Below are 17,563 nucleotides of genomic sequence, written 5' to 3' on the forward strand. Positions count from 1 at the left end.
TTAAAGCAATCGATCCATTTTTTACGAAACCGCTTCACTCCAACATATCCCAACGCCATGTCTCGCATGGTATCTGATTCAGGTGAATTTGTTAGACGCGTGCACCCGCAGAAGTTTGTGCGTATTCTTTTTTCTAACCACTTTCTGGCTCGACTCGAAATAATTTAACGAAACGATTTTAACATTTAACGAATTCCTTCACGCAATTTTGTCCATCTTCAGTGGGCAAATAGTTTTGTGTGGCATCCTTTCAGGCGAGCACGTGATTCGTTTGAATAATTTTACTCAATGAAACCGTATTTTAGCGAAGTCTAAAACCACAATTACCGTATTTGTGTGGCTTGCACTTAAACGGGAGAAACCGCCCGGGTGTAAAGGAGGCAAACCTCGACTTTGCGGTCGATTCGGAAACGGAAACATTCAAATCGGAGTTGCACGTTTAATGAAGCTTGTCCAACGTTGGAATCGATGGGGGGGGGGGGGGGGTTCCATGATTTGAAAAGAATTATCCTGCATGCATTTTGCTTCGACAACATTTAAAGTAGTTTGAAATTAGTGATAGTTGGATTTGTTTTACATGCTTGATTTGATATTGATTGTTCGTTTGAGACATTTAAACAAGTTTGTCTAATTTTACCAGTTAACCAAAGAACATTTCATTTCCAACATAAGTTATATGTAATAGAAGTTGTATAATCGTGAATTGTCATCATCGCGCGCGACCTGCATGACCAAAATATGTTTCGGAAAATCATCCGAGTCCAAACGGCGTTACTGACTATAAAATTAGAAATCAATGCAATAATGCAGACAAATAATGATTGGTAGATGAAAGAATGGTACACAAATCGTGAATGGCTATGGCTTTCTTTGCATTAAATAAATTTTATTTGTATCACTCCATGAGTAAAACACCATTTATATTTGATAATTATATTCGAAAACAATGTCAATGTGTAATCGAATATAACCGAGCAGACCGCTGATTGGTAAACTGATGTGAGATGAGAAAGTAGAAATAAGTTTTGAATGGAAATTTGTAACTTTTATTTTACAAAGGAAAATGATTTGGTCCATGGTAAAACTACTGGATATCAAACATTGCATATCACAATAATGATAAATTCAACAAATATATTTTTGTGTGAGAAGTGTTGTGAACAAATATAAATGTAATGCTCATTTGAAATTCATATTTAAGAGGAGCCAATTGTTAAATCAAAGTCCTGAGAGCTATTTTACATTGAATTTTAGCTGGAGAGCATTTTTCCGATTAGTTTGATTTCCTCTAGACGGCGCACCTCTGTATGGACTCAATCCTTTACTTGTTCATTAAATAACTGTGGAAACTCATGGGGGGAAAGCCATTTCATTCTCATTTTGTCCTTCTCTCTCTATCTCTCTTTCTTGATTGATGCATGTTTTTTAACTGACATAAGGTAGCACAATTCTCTGTCGGTTGATTATGTTACCAATAATTATGAAAATAAAAAAAACTGACAACCCACCCGTTTGGGTGCGAATGATTCGATTTGATGCTTCGAAGCAGCACACCACAAACACATCAACAAACCTCACGGTCCGTTTTCCGAGGCTCGAATTTGATACTCACCGATCCCGGGATTCATTAATACGATTACGAATTAATTAAACTAATCATGTTTCTGCATTCTCTCCGGTGGCAACACACACGCCCGCATTTTCTGGTAGTGGAAAATTTGTTAGAAAGACGAACTAGACGGTTTCAAGCTGCCTCTAATTTCCAATCCCTTCCACCGCATCCGTAGTCCAGAACCATGATTTCCCTCCCACGCTGCATGTGCGGTGTGTGGGGTTTAGAAATAGCTGCCTCGTAAGGGTTTTTTTGTGTGTGTCGTTTGCTCTTCAACCACCCCTAACTAGGACGAGCTGGGTCGACGTGTCGTGTCCGTGGGGAATCGTTTCTGATCGAGAAGAAAGGCCAAAGAGCCGTTTTCCAACGAGCAGCAGCTTCTCGCCGTGGTGGTGAGCTTGTGTAAAGACGAGAAAATCGCTATGTTTATCCCACCCCGTGCACAAATCCTGACCGGTCCTTGTGAATAACCGCTTTGATCCATCCAAGCCGTTCGCTGTCGGGCACGATGTCGATGCTAAAAACCCCGGCACTACCTGCTCTCGTCATGGGGAAGAGCGACGGTAAGGGCAGATGGAGGAGCGCCCACTATCTGCCACCATGTTGATCCTCACGTAAAATCGTGCCCTGGCGACGTTTGGCCGCACGCAGGCAACCGGTACACCGTGATCGGATGGGTTCGAAAGAAATCGAATTAAAATTGTATCAACTTTAGTGGCGTTGGTTATTTTTGACGGTTCGTGATATGCTTGCCGAATGGCTTCGTTATCCGACGTAGGCGGTCAAGACGCCGGCAGCAAGGGGCTGGCCCGGGCTGTACGGAGGAGCCGAACCGGTTCCACACCGAGCCGAACCGAGAAACTTGCCGAAACCATCGTACCCATGGGTGAGCATCTTTTTCTAGGGCTGTCGGATGTCGGGATCTTTTTTCCCCTCCTGGCCACCAGCAGCTGAGGGTGAAGAGTGATAAAATAAGTAAACCTCACACAAGTGAGTTATGAATGTTTGATGATCGGTAGTTTACCTCCACAAGCCAATGGCCCGGCAGCGGTTGGCCACGGAGCAAGGTTGACTTTATTATTGGTCATCCCGTTTTGCGTTGTCGTTGATGTAGTTCCATTAAGTTCAGGTCAATAATTTGTACCGGACCGACCTTTAGATGCTACCCCTACCCCCCGATGCGACCCATCCTCTCAGGCATCGTTGCCGGCGAGGGGGAGGGTCGAAAGTATCAGATTCATAAATCTGCAAAACGTATGCGTTCGAATCGTGTCCCATTGCCACCGTAACGAGATCGCTGCTAAGTGTGATGATAATTTTACACTCACCTTAGCCACAAGGTCGTCATGAAGTAAAATTCATGGGGTCATTTTGCACGTGACTGAGCAGCACATCGTCTGTGAGGCGAAAGCAAATACCCAACCCTCGGTTTTGTTCACTGGCAGTCCAATGTGATGTGTCTTGAAGCCGCATTTTCCGACACGTATAAGCTAGAAAATTCATTATTTTCTTAAAGGCTGGGTACCTACTAAACCAAGGACTTTCAAAATAGCATCAATATTTTTGAACCGAATTAAACTAAATTCGCATTGCATATCGCTCAACGTTAATGAAAGACTTTATTTTTATTACGTATGATTATTAATTTCCTCAAAAATAATGATATATAAGTAAAATACATTGCCTTCTTTTTGCTTCCGGTTCAACAGCATCCTTTTGGTTCTCGCATGTCCTTTGTTTATAGTTTCAGTTAGAGTTTAGTTCTTAAGATCTTGTTTTTTGTAATCTAATTTTTAAGTTTTGTTAAGCCATTACGTGCAGACCAAATAATATAAATAAATAAAAATGAGGGGTTTACGACAACCAAGCGATAGAGCTGGTCACAAAAATCGACCCATTGCTGAGGCTCACTACCTTGACGGCGTGGCTTGGGTTCGAATCCCAACCGAGACCGGACCCACTCCTGTACGAGAGGACTGACTATCCACGTACACATAGAGTAAATTTAATTCGATTTAGTACAATCAGTTCCAAAACAAGGTTCAAGGAATTAAGTATATTTATTTTACAATACCAAATTAAAATTAAATTTGGATTTGAATAAGATATGTCAAAAGTACATTGTTTGTGAGTCATGGATGGAGAATCTGCACAATCTGAAGTACAGATCTGAAGACTGAAAAGTATTTTTTTTTTAATTCTATTTTAACTTCAGTTTTGATATGTCTTGCCAAACATTAATAGAGGTGCGTCACATTCCGCTACCTGCTATTACTAACATGCGTTTACTAGACAATTTCGCTTTGCATACGTAATAACCACTTCTATGTTACTGGCGTTGTTTTACACAATCAAATTATTGATGCTGTGAAACTTACATCGTATATCATTACCATAATGATTTGAATTTCGAATAAGGTAGTCACAAAAACAAAGATTTGGAAAAAAAAGTATGGGAAATCATGAAAATTATGAGAGTCCGTGGCTTAAACATTAGTTAACCCAAAACTGCCAATCCATTGATTAGTTATATGCTCTGATATAAACCATCATAATTATCATGCCACAAATTTATCCCCTTCTACCATATGCTAATCGGAGTCCGGTAGGCAAGTAAAACTTACCCGTGTGCCGCAAGTTCATCGTTAATCTTGCACTTTGCCATCGAGTGCACGAAGGATGCCATCCCTTGTTAAAAGCTAATTTATCATATTTACACTTTGGTGTCACCTGCTTGCATCGTTATGCATCAATGGTGGCCTCATGCGCCCTGAACTATCATTTTTTAAAAAGCTTGTTGACGGCTCCAAACTATACGATGAACTCTGCGCTACTATGCTCATTTTTATTCATCATCCTTCGTACTATCTTAGCAGTATGGTGCTACCAACGTGAGGTTGGATAGAGTCGTTTGGCTGTTTTTCTGAGATCATATTGACTCAGCAGTTCCTCCGTTTAATGAATGCTAAAACGGGAACAGCTCTTTGTAATTAAAAATTTCGATTTCGGAAAATACAAATGTTACTTCAGTTCTTGGAAGTATTTTGCTTACTAACCTATTTCGGTTTAATCTTTTCTCGTTGGTCTGGTGCATCGCCTCCACAATGGAGCAACCAGATGCACTCATAAATCTTGCAGAAAACTAAGCAAAAAGGTAAACTTTGCTTGATAGTAATTCAACAATTAGTGTCAGGGCAATGTGTTTCCCCTTCGGTACGGTCTTCTTGGCTTCTGCCGAAAACCGCTACTACGTCTAGTATGTCAGCCTCTAGCGCTAATAGTCTATCGATTGAGATTAGCTCTATAGACGGAATGTCGCTTCCGAACCACACCAGCCACTCTTTCGACAGCCATATATTACAGGAGCATCTACTTTTACGAAGTAGGAAGAACGTAAAACCAAATTACATCACCTTTTGCACAGCGCGTCGCGTTTTCCCAGCACAAATCCATGTCCATACTTACTCCTTTTTCATCCCTCCTGTCTGTGCTTATATTCTTGAACATTGATTGATAGCATACTTGAGTGTAAAGTTTTTTTTCTTCTATACTGCCAAGAGTCCTTCAGTTCATTGTTGACGCTCCCTACTCGATGAACTCCTCCAATGCCTGTTTGTTCCAGTATGGTAAGAAAAAATCGTTTCTTATAGGCTCACATACATTGCCTATTGAATGGAAAGGGGAGGTTAGCTACAAGATTAAGAAAGCAAAACGAAATAAATACACTGTGGGAATGGATCGTCCATATCGAGAGAGAGCGACAGTGCTTTACATAATTGAATTGCAATGCGACACGCTGGCGTCAAGTGCGGCAAATTCCTGTGGTGCGGTTGAACGGAGTACGGTGGCATCAACAACGTACGAAAAAATGAAAAATTGTACAAAACGGTAGCCAACCATCCGGTACTGGCGCAGAACGGGAACAATGTCAAGCAATGGGGCTCGGAGCATAAGAATCGCTTCAAAACGGGAAAATTGCAGGATAAAAAAAGGGCGCTGACAAATGGAACAAAATACATAAGTGGCTATTTGATTTGCCCAGAAGCGTAAAAGATTTATCACCCAAAACTTGCGACGCGGCTAAGGGGCGGTGCAGCGTCATAATAGAGGCTATAAAAATATAATCCCACTGCATTCGCCTCCCGGCGGGGCAAGTTTTTGAACGAAAGTATTATCGTACTTCAATCTACGCCACATTAGGTTGCCATTGTAAATTTTGCGAGAGGAAAATAAAACCTAGAATACTTACGCCCCGAAACCGGCTAAACGGAGGAAGTGAAGTTTCCAATCCGTGAAGTTACCTTCTGATGACATAATATGTCAGTCGTTATCCAATCCGAGCTTCCCAAATCTGTCGATTGCCGTGGGAATGATTTAACATTTAACCCCTCGTACAAAGACTGTCCTTACGACGACTCCATGCAGTGCAGCTCTGAACTCCATGCAAATATCATGTGGCGAAGTTGAAGGGAAGCTGGAAAAAATATCTGTGGTAAAAATCAACCTCTACTATTTCCTATCGAATACTTTGGGTAAAAAATAGTTTATTCTCTCAAAAAAAAGAAACGAAAGAAAATCGTACAGAAGGACTTCTTTCTTGACATCAGCATCTTCGGCGCTGGTAGAACTTCCTCCGACGTTGTAAGAAGGGCATAAGTATGAGAAAAATATTTTCATTGTAAATTTGAATTTTATTCAATTTTCCATTCATTTCCACCGAGCTGCCAAATAGTCGGTTGAAGTCCCCACTGGTGTTCAATGTGTGTGTGTGCGTGTGAGAGAGAGTGGGCCTAACGTGCCTTGGACCACTCGGCTCCGGATGCTGGCCCCGGAGACGATTTGTCGCTGGATGCTCGACTAAGGGGGCTCTCAGCGAGGTGTCGGGTATCCTTGTTTCCTTCCGGCGCTTTTCGTGACTCGTCGTCGTCGTCGTCACAACACACGAGGACAGCCGAAAATGGAGCATGTTTCTGACTTAAGCCATTCATTTCTGCTCCTTCCGCTTGCTCGTCCTGCGCTGGTGTGGATTTTTGCATACGCCAATCGGAGCAATATGCGGAATAATACGTAAATACGTCTGTGTATTGAATAGACAACGTGGCGTCCCATATGTTAAGATATTATTTTATATTTCCATCGCTTTAAAAGTGGACCCTATGTTTGGAAGCTGGAGCGGAAATGTGTTCACCATCGCACCATACCGGAGCGTTCCGACGATCGCCAAATGGAGGCCAGAAGGAATCTGGGCTGCGCGGTGCAGAGTTCAAAATGTGCAAAACTAAACTGCATCGCCCGGAAGGGGAGAGCTGGCGGTTGCGTTGGTGGTCGCGAAACTGCCATAAGGCTCACCGCCTTCCGGTGGAAGGTGGAAGCTCAAAATATGTGTTGTGGAAGGAAATTCAATTTCTTCGAAGGATTTCGAGGGATTCACGTTTCGACGTGAACGTGCATCGTGTTCCATTCCGTACACATCCATTAATGCGTGCGCCTTCCCGCCATCGGTCGGTTTTGGATGGTGAATTTTTATTGGCACAATTTGCCAGCCTTTCCGTGTTATGTTATTTTAGTTTGCCTTCGGTTTTTTTTTGCTCGTTGTTTTATTTCACTCTAGTAGAGCGCATTGAAGGGCAGGGGTAGGACATAAAACGATGGCCTGGTGGATCTTTTAGGGTACGGGGAATGTACCGCACCACGAATCGATTTGATCGGGGCGATTTTTGAAACAGTTTTGCGTTTCCGGAAACCCCGAACGCTTTATGGTGGTTGCGTTTGTTGATCTTACTCGCAAGGTTACCCGAGAACGATTTCCATTTATTCGCGAGATAACATAAACAAACTAACCGCATCATATCAAATACTGTGTGAGAAAAGCGTTCGTATTAATTCTATTTCCAGGATTCCTCGATACTGTGCAGAGCTTTGTTTAAGCTCTAACAGATTAAATTCTGCTAAAATAACATCGAAAATGCACTCTGAAAAATTATAATTCAACTATCGACATCCATCAATATTGAATGCATAAAATTGACAAATAAAAATAAAAATACAACAATAAAAAAAACATAATCCTCTTTCATGAGCTGAATATAAGATAATTATCTAACTCGCGAAGTTTGGAGTTCCTACCCTTTTAACCTTTTATAATAATGCTTTAAGATTGAATTTATAATGATTTACATGAAAGATTGCAGCACAGGTATTTGTCAGTATTTGGGACCAAAAATTATATATCAACAACATTCACTTCAAACATCTGAATTACAAATGAAAATTTTAAAACATATATTTTATCGAATCTTTAAAATACCTACCATTTACTGAGTTTCACAAAAAATCAGTTTGAAATATAGAAAATTTATACCACCTTTAGATCTTTGCAACACTTGTTTAATGAAGAAATTATTATTTTACCAAAAATAATCAGTTTATAAATTTAATATTTTACAATAGCTGCACAATATATGGAAAATGGCCGGGTTGGTCGGCTTCCCTCTAATATGAATAATTTAAAAAATATATGAAATCATAGATCAAAAAGGTTATTTTTTTCAATTTTGACATTTTTGCAAAACTTTGTATTAAATCATCAAATTATAGCCTATAGTTCAATACAAGGAAGAATGTAAATGATCGGATTCAATTTCAGGTTTTTTTTTCTACGTGTTCATGGTAGCTTCAGAAGCACTTTGCGTCAACATCGATATTACATGAGAGTTATTACAGTTGATGTACAGTATTTTAACGTCTTTATTTTACTGAACGGTTAAGTTTTAGACTAATTTGTATTGATTATGGAGTAACAAAAGCATGTTCTTAACATTTATTTATTTATAAGTTTTCTTATTTTATCTTTCCAAGAAATGTACTTGAAAACAAATCTAAAGTTTATTACATTAAAAATTACGTAGCGTGCTATAAAATTAATGGAATTCTCTGTAAAAAATGAAATAATGAAATGCAAACTTGAGAATGATTTCCTGCTGTTATTTGTTTTACTTTAAAATGCAATACTTGTTGTCTCGTTGCAAGGATACAATTTTCCCGAATGAAATTTGATTTACTCACTCATATTAGAATGCGGAGTAAACATTCTTCCGTCCAATTGACGAGAGTGAATTACTCGGTGTCTGCTACCCCGCGTGTCGCAACTCTTCGCAACATTTCCATGTCCGTTTCCCAATTTCCACGAGTTGCGTATCAAAACATTTCACCCCAGCTTTTGTGCATACAAAATTTACTCACGCAAAGTAAAGATGAGGTTTGGCTGTTATTTCTCTGCTCCCTTTCGTCGCCTCCGCCTTTTTTTGCCTTCGTTTCCAAATCTCCCACCCGTATCATCAACCGGATCCGGAGCATAACCGGATTAAATTTGAATCAACCGAAAATCGGGAAACGTGATATGCTTCGAAATCGGCCCGACCGTGGCTGGCAGTGGCTGTCTTTTCGCAGTGGTCTCCATGATTCATGATTCGCCTGTGCGCGGTGCCCGGGATATTATTCTACCTTATCGTTTTAATCGAATCAAAACATTATTTTTTTCGCCTCACCACCCACACGGTTGCATAGCAAAGTGCGATGGTGATAGCAAGCTTCAGTGCTGCGGCAACCACGTGGCCCATGCACATGCCTACGAAAGGTGGTTCTACACCCGGTCGACTTTCCACATTTTCCACGGGCTGCTGATTTTTTCCAATGCCCTTCCCAGAATAATATTCACCATTCCTTCATTGCCGGCCAGACCATTGTCGTTTGGTGCATGGTGAAGGTATATCCCACAAGCTTTCCACTTCCGCAATACAAATTTCTAACAGTTAATAACATCAAACCCGTAGTAACGCGTGGAGCTCCAAATGAGGGACGAGAAAATCCAACGACAAAACGACTTTTCTACTTTTGAAAACGATATTCAAACGACAGGGCGTATTTTTCTGCTCTCCGAAAACCCCTCAAACCTTAGCTAAGCTTTTCACAACACAACTGTTACGCTCATGGCGTTCTGGGCCGTTTGCACGAGGAAAAACTTTTCTTGAGCTAAATATTTTCCGGCATTTCTTTGCCAGCTTTTCCGTCGGTTGAAGTGAATTAGTTACTGTATAATCGCCACCTCAACGCTCTTGAGCCTATTCATTGCAATGAAGACGTTTCGGCCGACTTCGAGGGACGGTAAGATAAAGACCCTTTCGGCAGACAGATTCAATCGGTGAACGAGTGAGATGTTATAATGCATCAAGGGTGTGTTGGTGTGTTTGAGCATTCCTTTCAACCGATTCTCATCGACTTCCAACTTTTCCAATACCTTTCCGTCCTTGGTCACACCGGCAGACAAGCATACACGCTACTGACTGTCCCGCGATAAGTCAACAGGGAGAAGGGATGGAAAATGTCTTCCTCATTCCTTTCCATCCTGTGTCGGTTCTTTAGTTCAACCTTTCACCACCTTGGGTGCTTTATCTCTTTATTCATTAGCATGACGACTTTGTTCCTGTTTGTTTTTTGTTTTATCCTGAAATTTTTGATTGAAATACTTTTCCTCCGAAACGTTCCTGTACGTCTTTGGTCGAGAGGACGAGCGGACGGAAGGGAACACTCCGGCCACCAAAAAAAGGGTGATTTTCGAAGTGAAAGTGAAACTTTCGACTTTTTGGAGCAAAGACATTCATTCATTTCTAAAGTTTTCTTCATAAACGGGTAGGTATTTGTTTCCAATGAACTTCATGGAAGAAAACCGAGATGGCTACAACTTCCTATCAGGCAGTTAGCATTTTAACGAAGCTACTTCTTTTCATAAAAAAGACATTTTATTCTGTGAAAATGTATTTTTACTCATAGATTATGTAGAAAACATCACACTTTAATAAACTTTTATTGTAAGCTAGCATTCAAAACATTTTGATTTTTTTTTCATATCATGTTTCTAAGAAGGTTTTCAATGCATGCTCATAGCGCTAGAGAAAAACTAGTTCAGCTAACTACTCAATGATGGATATACTTTTTTACTTTTCAGGCAGCTATTCTTTTTGAATAACTTTATTACATTGCTAATCATGTTGATTATTCATTTAGGTTATTTTTGTTTTTACCTTTAGTACGTCCATCTTTGCACCGTGTTAAACTCCTATTTCCCATTTTATGGGAGTCTTTAATTGCAAAATGCGGTTTTGTAAATATTATTCTTTATTCATTTTGGTACGTTCACCATGTTGTATAACTTTTGTTGAATACATCTTAACATATGTCGTAGTTATTGGATTACAGTAATGGTCAGCGATGCATACATACGCGGATGCTGGGTTATTTTTATTGGAACCATGTATGAATCTAAATTTGAGTTAATATAAAAATCGTTATTACAGTAAATGCTACGAAGGCTTTTTATTTTACATATAAGCTTTTGTTTGTTTTTGTAAAACTGAGTTTCAATAGTAAAAGTTTGATGATTTTATCAAACAATAGTTATTAAACAAATCTTCAATATGATTTGAAAAAATTAAACTTAACGTGAAGAATGTTTCAGAATCGACGGATTGGTCGAGTTTTTAGTGCACACAAAACTCCATACAAAAAAAGCTTAAATTTATAATAGATCAGAAGTTGTTTAATTCATTTTCATTTGAATATGGTACCATCAAATAAGGAATTTATATGGAACATTTAAAAAAGTAATCTCATTGGATAAACTTCAAATAACTCTTAACAGAGGGAATTCTATGTCTCGGCAATAGTGAGAACAAATTCAACAATGTCAAAGTATGCTAAATAAAACCCACTATGAAACACAGCTGAAATATAATTATCCAAATGAAGATTCCTGAAAAGCAGTATGTCTGGTCTTTTCCACACTGGAGAAAGAATTTACAGATTTGACATAGTAAAATCCCGGCCTTACTTTACAAACTACCACAATACCGACCGATCAATCAGTTGAATCGAGGCACTGCAATTTGTCGATTGACAATGGCTTCCATTGCGATGACAATTGTGATTACAACCTGCAGCATCAACAACGTCATTGGAAAATCAATGGACGAGTTAGGCTCGAAAATCAATGGATAAGTTGGGTCCCCGTTTCACACCGTTTCGGGGGAAAACCTCCATTCTATTCTTCTGTTGCTTGACCTGCTTTTCCAATCGCTGTAAGAAATGTTGCTTTCATTGAACAATCAGCCTAACTGGATTGCATCGCCAACAGATAATCATCCAACGTTGGATGGAGCAGAGGTCAGACGAAAGCGAAGAATAGAAATCGTACACCATCATGGGGCCGTATGGTAGAAGAAGGCATCATAGAAGCATGCTGGGGAGTACTTTGAAACCGAAACACTTACACAATACACACAACTCGAGCGAGAACCATCGATAAAAGTTTGAAAGTATAGTTTCAAAGTTTTATTGATTGCGGAAACGAAACGTTCTCAACAAGCGTCGTTGTATTGTAATCCTGAAAGGCAGGTGCATGTTTCTAATCGAGGTCGTGAATCCGTTTGTAAACGGTATTATAGAACACAATAGGCAAAGCGGAAATAGAGTCCTGGAAAATGCAACGATAAAATTAAGCATGTCGCTGTTCTCGCGTGTCGTGTCTTTTAAGCCCCGTCGGCATTCTGTGTCGTGTTACATTCAAACAAAAGTTCGCTACAACATTCTAATGGAACATCACCTAGATAAATCTATATAAGGAATCTTTCGTGATGGTAACATGTTAACTACACATTAACTATGCTATTTTGAGATTCAATAGACACGTATTTCATATTATTGCTATTTTTATATTTATTTGCTAAAGGATTGTGTTTAACATAGATACTCCTTTTAGCCTTCCTCTTTACTTTCAATCGTTACGTTCACTTTAAACTTTACCATTCCTATGAATCGGCGGTTGTCCTTTACGATCTGTTTGGTGTTTTTTGTCAGACAATTTATACACTCAACCGTCCCACTGCGTCTGTCGAACAAAACTGTTGATTTGGTAAAGTCACGAAATCTTGCGAGGAAAGCGTATGAATGCGAAGTCGCTCGTGGTTGAACGTTTGCAGAGTTTTATGATCTGTGTTTTTATACGAACAAGAAACACCTTCTGGTAAAAGTCTCAGGTTACGTGTGAAGAGAGTAAGAGTCAAGATACAATTTTATAAACATCCCACCGCTGAGAATTGACTTTCGACGAAAAGGAAGGCAAGGTTCATCAACATAATCACAAAAGTTACAAAAAATCCTTTCTGCTTTTGCTGGTATGGAATTGATTTTACTTAAAACAATTCCAAATCCTTCAAATAAAAGTTAGCACTCATCAAAACATTACGCTTTCCTACTTCGACATCAAATGTAAATTGAAATTGAAAAACCCGTTGAATAAATCAGCTTATGCAACGAACCATTCAAACCACTTTGCCAACCTCTAATTATGTTCAACATTTCTTGTCAGGCGCTCTCAACCGAAGGTATTTATGTGTTTCATCCCGCTACACAAAAACGGTAATGTAAAATTTAACGCATCCCCTCGAAAGGGTGTCGAAGGAATGTGTGAGAATTCAGAGTCTCGTTAGATCGGTAGCAAGTATTTTTCAGGCGTGTCGGTAACCTGGCACCGGGCACCCGATTTTCCGGGTGGAAACAAGAGACACTGATTGTTTGCAACAAACTTTGCCCTCTACAAACTAACCGATCTTTTTCAGCTCAAGCGCTTGCGTTGCACTGGCTGCATTTGGTTGAGATATAAATTTGAGACATTTCCTCGACGGGAGGCGAGGAAGGAACTGTTTTGAGTAGGGTGAAACGGTTGGTGCAAAGCTCAGATTTCAAGGATGAATAACATGCGCACCCAAAAACATTCTTCCTCCCATACTTGTTTCGAGTCCCAATCCCCATGTTTTTACCGAACGGTGGTAGCTGTTAACGTTAGTTGGTGTGTTTGTTTATATTTTTGTTTGATAAATTGGTTGACAACAGTAAAAAGTGTTCATCCACATGGAATATGTATTTATATGCCGCTTGTAGACAATTGTGTAGTGGAACCTCAATCTAGCACACGGTCACTTAAACTACTAAGGCAACAAATGAAACTGGTTTATTGAACGAAGACTTTTATGTTCTAGCATTGACTAAAAGATGCTATCGTTGAATTCGGTTAAAAGATCGTTTAAAGACTTTATACGTAAGCAATGGGAAATTTTCAATCAGCATTTCTGTAGAATGGAAGCATTTAAGTTTAATATCTTGGTTTAAAGCAACGGCACTTTAATTAAAGCATATTACTTAATGGCTTTGAACAATCTATTAAAATATCATAAATTGCTCAGGACTTCGTGAGTTAATATTCTACAAAAAGTAAGCATAAACATAATTACTGGGCAGATATGTAATAACTTTGTGAAAAAATAAGTATTGACAAAAATCTTGATAAGTGCAATGCAATGACCTGTATGGGAGTGTTCCAATGATTTATTCTAATATTTTTCTATTTTTCTAGTATTTAAAACAAAACATGCCGCCCAAATACCATTACTCAGATTACCATCTTCCAATCGCTGTGAAACTTTTTCAACGAAACTATGGGTCCCCGACGAACGTAAGTGTTTCCCACCTTCTCTTTGGTTCTCGTTTCATATATAAAGTAACATTGGCCACCATAAGCCCCGCACTTGCTCAAGAGGAGAGTGTAGTTGAGGAATGTTTCTTAAACTTCACTGCTAGCAACAAAAAATCAACACGCCAAATTAAGTATACAGAAAGGAAATAAAATTTGATGCATAAATCAAAACTTTATCAGTATGAATTCTTAACTAAATACCAAATAAAAAGGCATTTTCCTTTTTTCTCGTACATTTCCTCGTTCATTCCACTTCCAGGTAACACTATCTCCCTCTTCATCCGGGCCATGTGCACTCCCCTTTCGCCGTCCAGATTGCACTTGCCGTTTTAGTAGCCCAAAAGTTGACCCTTGGGGTTGTTAGTGGTAAGGTGAAATAGTTTTCGTAAATTATGTGTGTAGCTCCACTTAAAGGGCGGGGAGCTGTTTTTTCTGCTCATTCTCTGCACCATGGTCCGAGAACGCTGGAAGGCAAAGTTTCCCACTCAAGGTGCGAGGATGGGGAGCCTGTTTCCCGCATCTACCTTTCGCTGGTCACCTACATTCATTGCGGGTTAGAAGCCCGGATTAGAAGCCCGGAAGGCTTCAGGTAACGGATTTGGGACTCGAACAGAGCCTGTTGGGTCTCATAAAATCATTAAAAGATCTTTTAAACATGAGAACCTCGCACTTTTCACTTTCAAACTTCTCCAGAAGAGCAAAGAAAACGTTCACTGCCCCGTTCTCGGATCGCCTTTGCGTGTGGTCATCTTTAATTAAAACTTGAACAAGAATCTCGCTCGGATCGACAACGGAGTAAAGTTGGCCTTATTCCGAGCAATAAAATCATTATCATTAGTGTCCGATTATTGGTGGTTCAGAAGTGGAATCACGTGTCTTTAGAAACGAGTTTAATGCACAGCCGACAGAATACTTTTATTTCCGGTTTGGGTCAATGATCTTTGATGGGATTTTAACCAGTCCTATCGATTTTGGTTCATGCGTAAGGTTTACCTACTGTTTGTGAAACCTATTAATAAATAAATAAATAAATAAAAAAATAAATAAGAGCATTTTTGTTGCATTTAAGAATTTGAGATAAATACTAACTTAAATCCTTACTGAATTAGTGTGGCGTAGATGGATAGGCCAATGATGGCGGCGCATTTTTATTTATGTCCAAAGTTCAATTCAAAACAAAAAAATATGAACGCCTTTAAAGAGCTTATGAATAGAGCGTTCCTAATTCGTACGCGAAAAGCGAACACGCTGCTAATGGGGATTCATCGTTAAATTGTTGAACTCTTAGCGATCCGTCGTCTTACACTTAGTGCCCTCGTGCTTCAAAAACCCGGGCCCGGAATCCCGGAGTTCCGCAATGAATAGGGGAGTCAAACATTTTTCCGTTTTCGGCGAGACTCCACTAGAATTTATGGTGATAGAAGCAATGGCTTCAATTACCACGACGACGAAAGCTGGCGAAACGCTCTCGCGCATCCGTGGAAGGTAATAATTTTCTTTTTTATTATGGTAATTACTTTTTCTTGATCTCCCGCGCTCGCTTTTCCCCGCGCGAGTCACAACCGGAAGGTCGGTGCGGAGCGGTTTAACGGGGCGGAAGTGATATTATTGTAGGTGTTGAAAAATGTCAGGATTTTCATTACACAGTCATCTAGCCATTTTGCGCGCCCGAGCCGGAGTGGAGGAGCCAAAGTGGAATGTAAACAAGATAACAACCACCGCGTGCGTTCCTGGGCACACCTGATTCTGGCCTGGCTTTCGATCGTCTCCTTCCTCCGCCAGAATTTTCCGCCGTAACCCCCGTCCGTCACAAATGCCAACGCGTTGAGGGCAGTGGGCTTGCAGGGAATCCGTATTTTTTATTTTACGTCGCGACAAAATGCTTGTTAATTAAAATTATGGTCTTCTTGCTCCGCTGCCTATACAACTAGTGCGGGCCGTGCCTGGAGGAGTGTCGCCACTAGTTCAGCATGGAATTGGCTTCACACGTTTTCCTACTGAGCGGCAACACAACAGTTGGAGCGATGCGTGTGAAGCTAGAGGAAGCCGGAAAATCGTAAACATCGCCGTTGAAAATCGTTTAATTTCACACTAAACGTCGCAAGCCACTTTCAGCGTGAAAGTGATTACAATTTTCTTCGTAGCAGCGTGCTAAAATATATTGGATTTTTCTCTTTTTACCAGAGATGGCCATATTTTACTGATATATTTCAATGGTATGTAAAGAAACATTGGTGGCAGTGAAAATACAGCCATTGCCGCTATTTTATTCTATCTAACCAAGCTATAACTGAAACAGTGTACAGAGCAGGCTGTTTTACCCCGTAGTGATCCGTTTTTAGCTTCGCATTTTTAATTGAAACAGGAAGACTGTTTTAATTAATATTTACACATAAAAAAATGTACAGAATTATTAACAAAATGAAAATGTACTGACTAGAAATACGCTATCAAAATACATTTACATCCCACGAGTTCATCTCTACTGTGTAGATCTCGAAATACTCAAACAAAAAGCCATAAGTTAGTTTTCAAGCATAAAATTATCTATAAATATTTGCGTTCAAATGTCTAGTCTAGTCTGCGTTTAAATGTTATTTCTTTTTCTTTTTTTCGGTTGAATTAAAAACTGAAGTCGAAGGACAAATATACGATTTCATTATTTACTTGCAATTGCTGTAAGCTTGAGAATATGTGCACATTTGCTTAGTTTATTGCTTAAAACTATTAAAATACACATACAAATGGGAACGAAACATTAGCAATTAATTTAAGGTTTTCGATATCGTTCTGTTCCAAGAAGCGCCCACTAAGCACGCACACCCTGGGCCGCCTTACCTATCAGAACTACGAAAATCCATTAGTGGCTAATATCAGGTGACCACGAACGCGTCACAATGGCGGAATTCATACATGTGCTCGGGTGTTATCAGAGCGCTCATTAAGCGTTTGTGTGTCGGAACGTTCCATACAATAAGTTCCAGGGTCCCATTCGTTTTTGAAGAATGGAGTAAACAAACGATTTCGCAAAACAATTACGCCAACCATGGCGTTTTGGAGAACCCAAACAGCCGAGACTGCGATGTAGTTTCTTCGGAAGATTGTATTACGTCTCGCTGTACAGTGTCAGTACGTACTTCTTGACGCGACGCTAACCTCGTCCAACCATATCAACAACCGAAAAGAACTCAATTATGAACGATTCATGAAATTAGGGTTTTCCCGTTTGATTCACGTCACCGGTGCTCACTTTTCACGGGTGTGTTCGTGCGAAGCGTTCATATTTCAAACTCCAAAAAGAAACAACAAAACAGCGCAGATTGGGTTTCAGAATCGTAAGTTACCCCGGCCTCGCTTCGCCTCCT

Source organism: Anopheles coustani, chromosome 2 (assembly GCF_943734705.1).
Source record: "Anopheles coustani chromosome 2, idAnoCousDA_361_x.2, whole genome shotgun sequence".
Classification (NCBI taxonomy): domain Eukaryota; kingdom Metazoa; phylum Arthropoda; class Insecta; order Diptera; family Culicidae; genus Anopheles; species Anopheles coustani.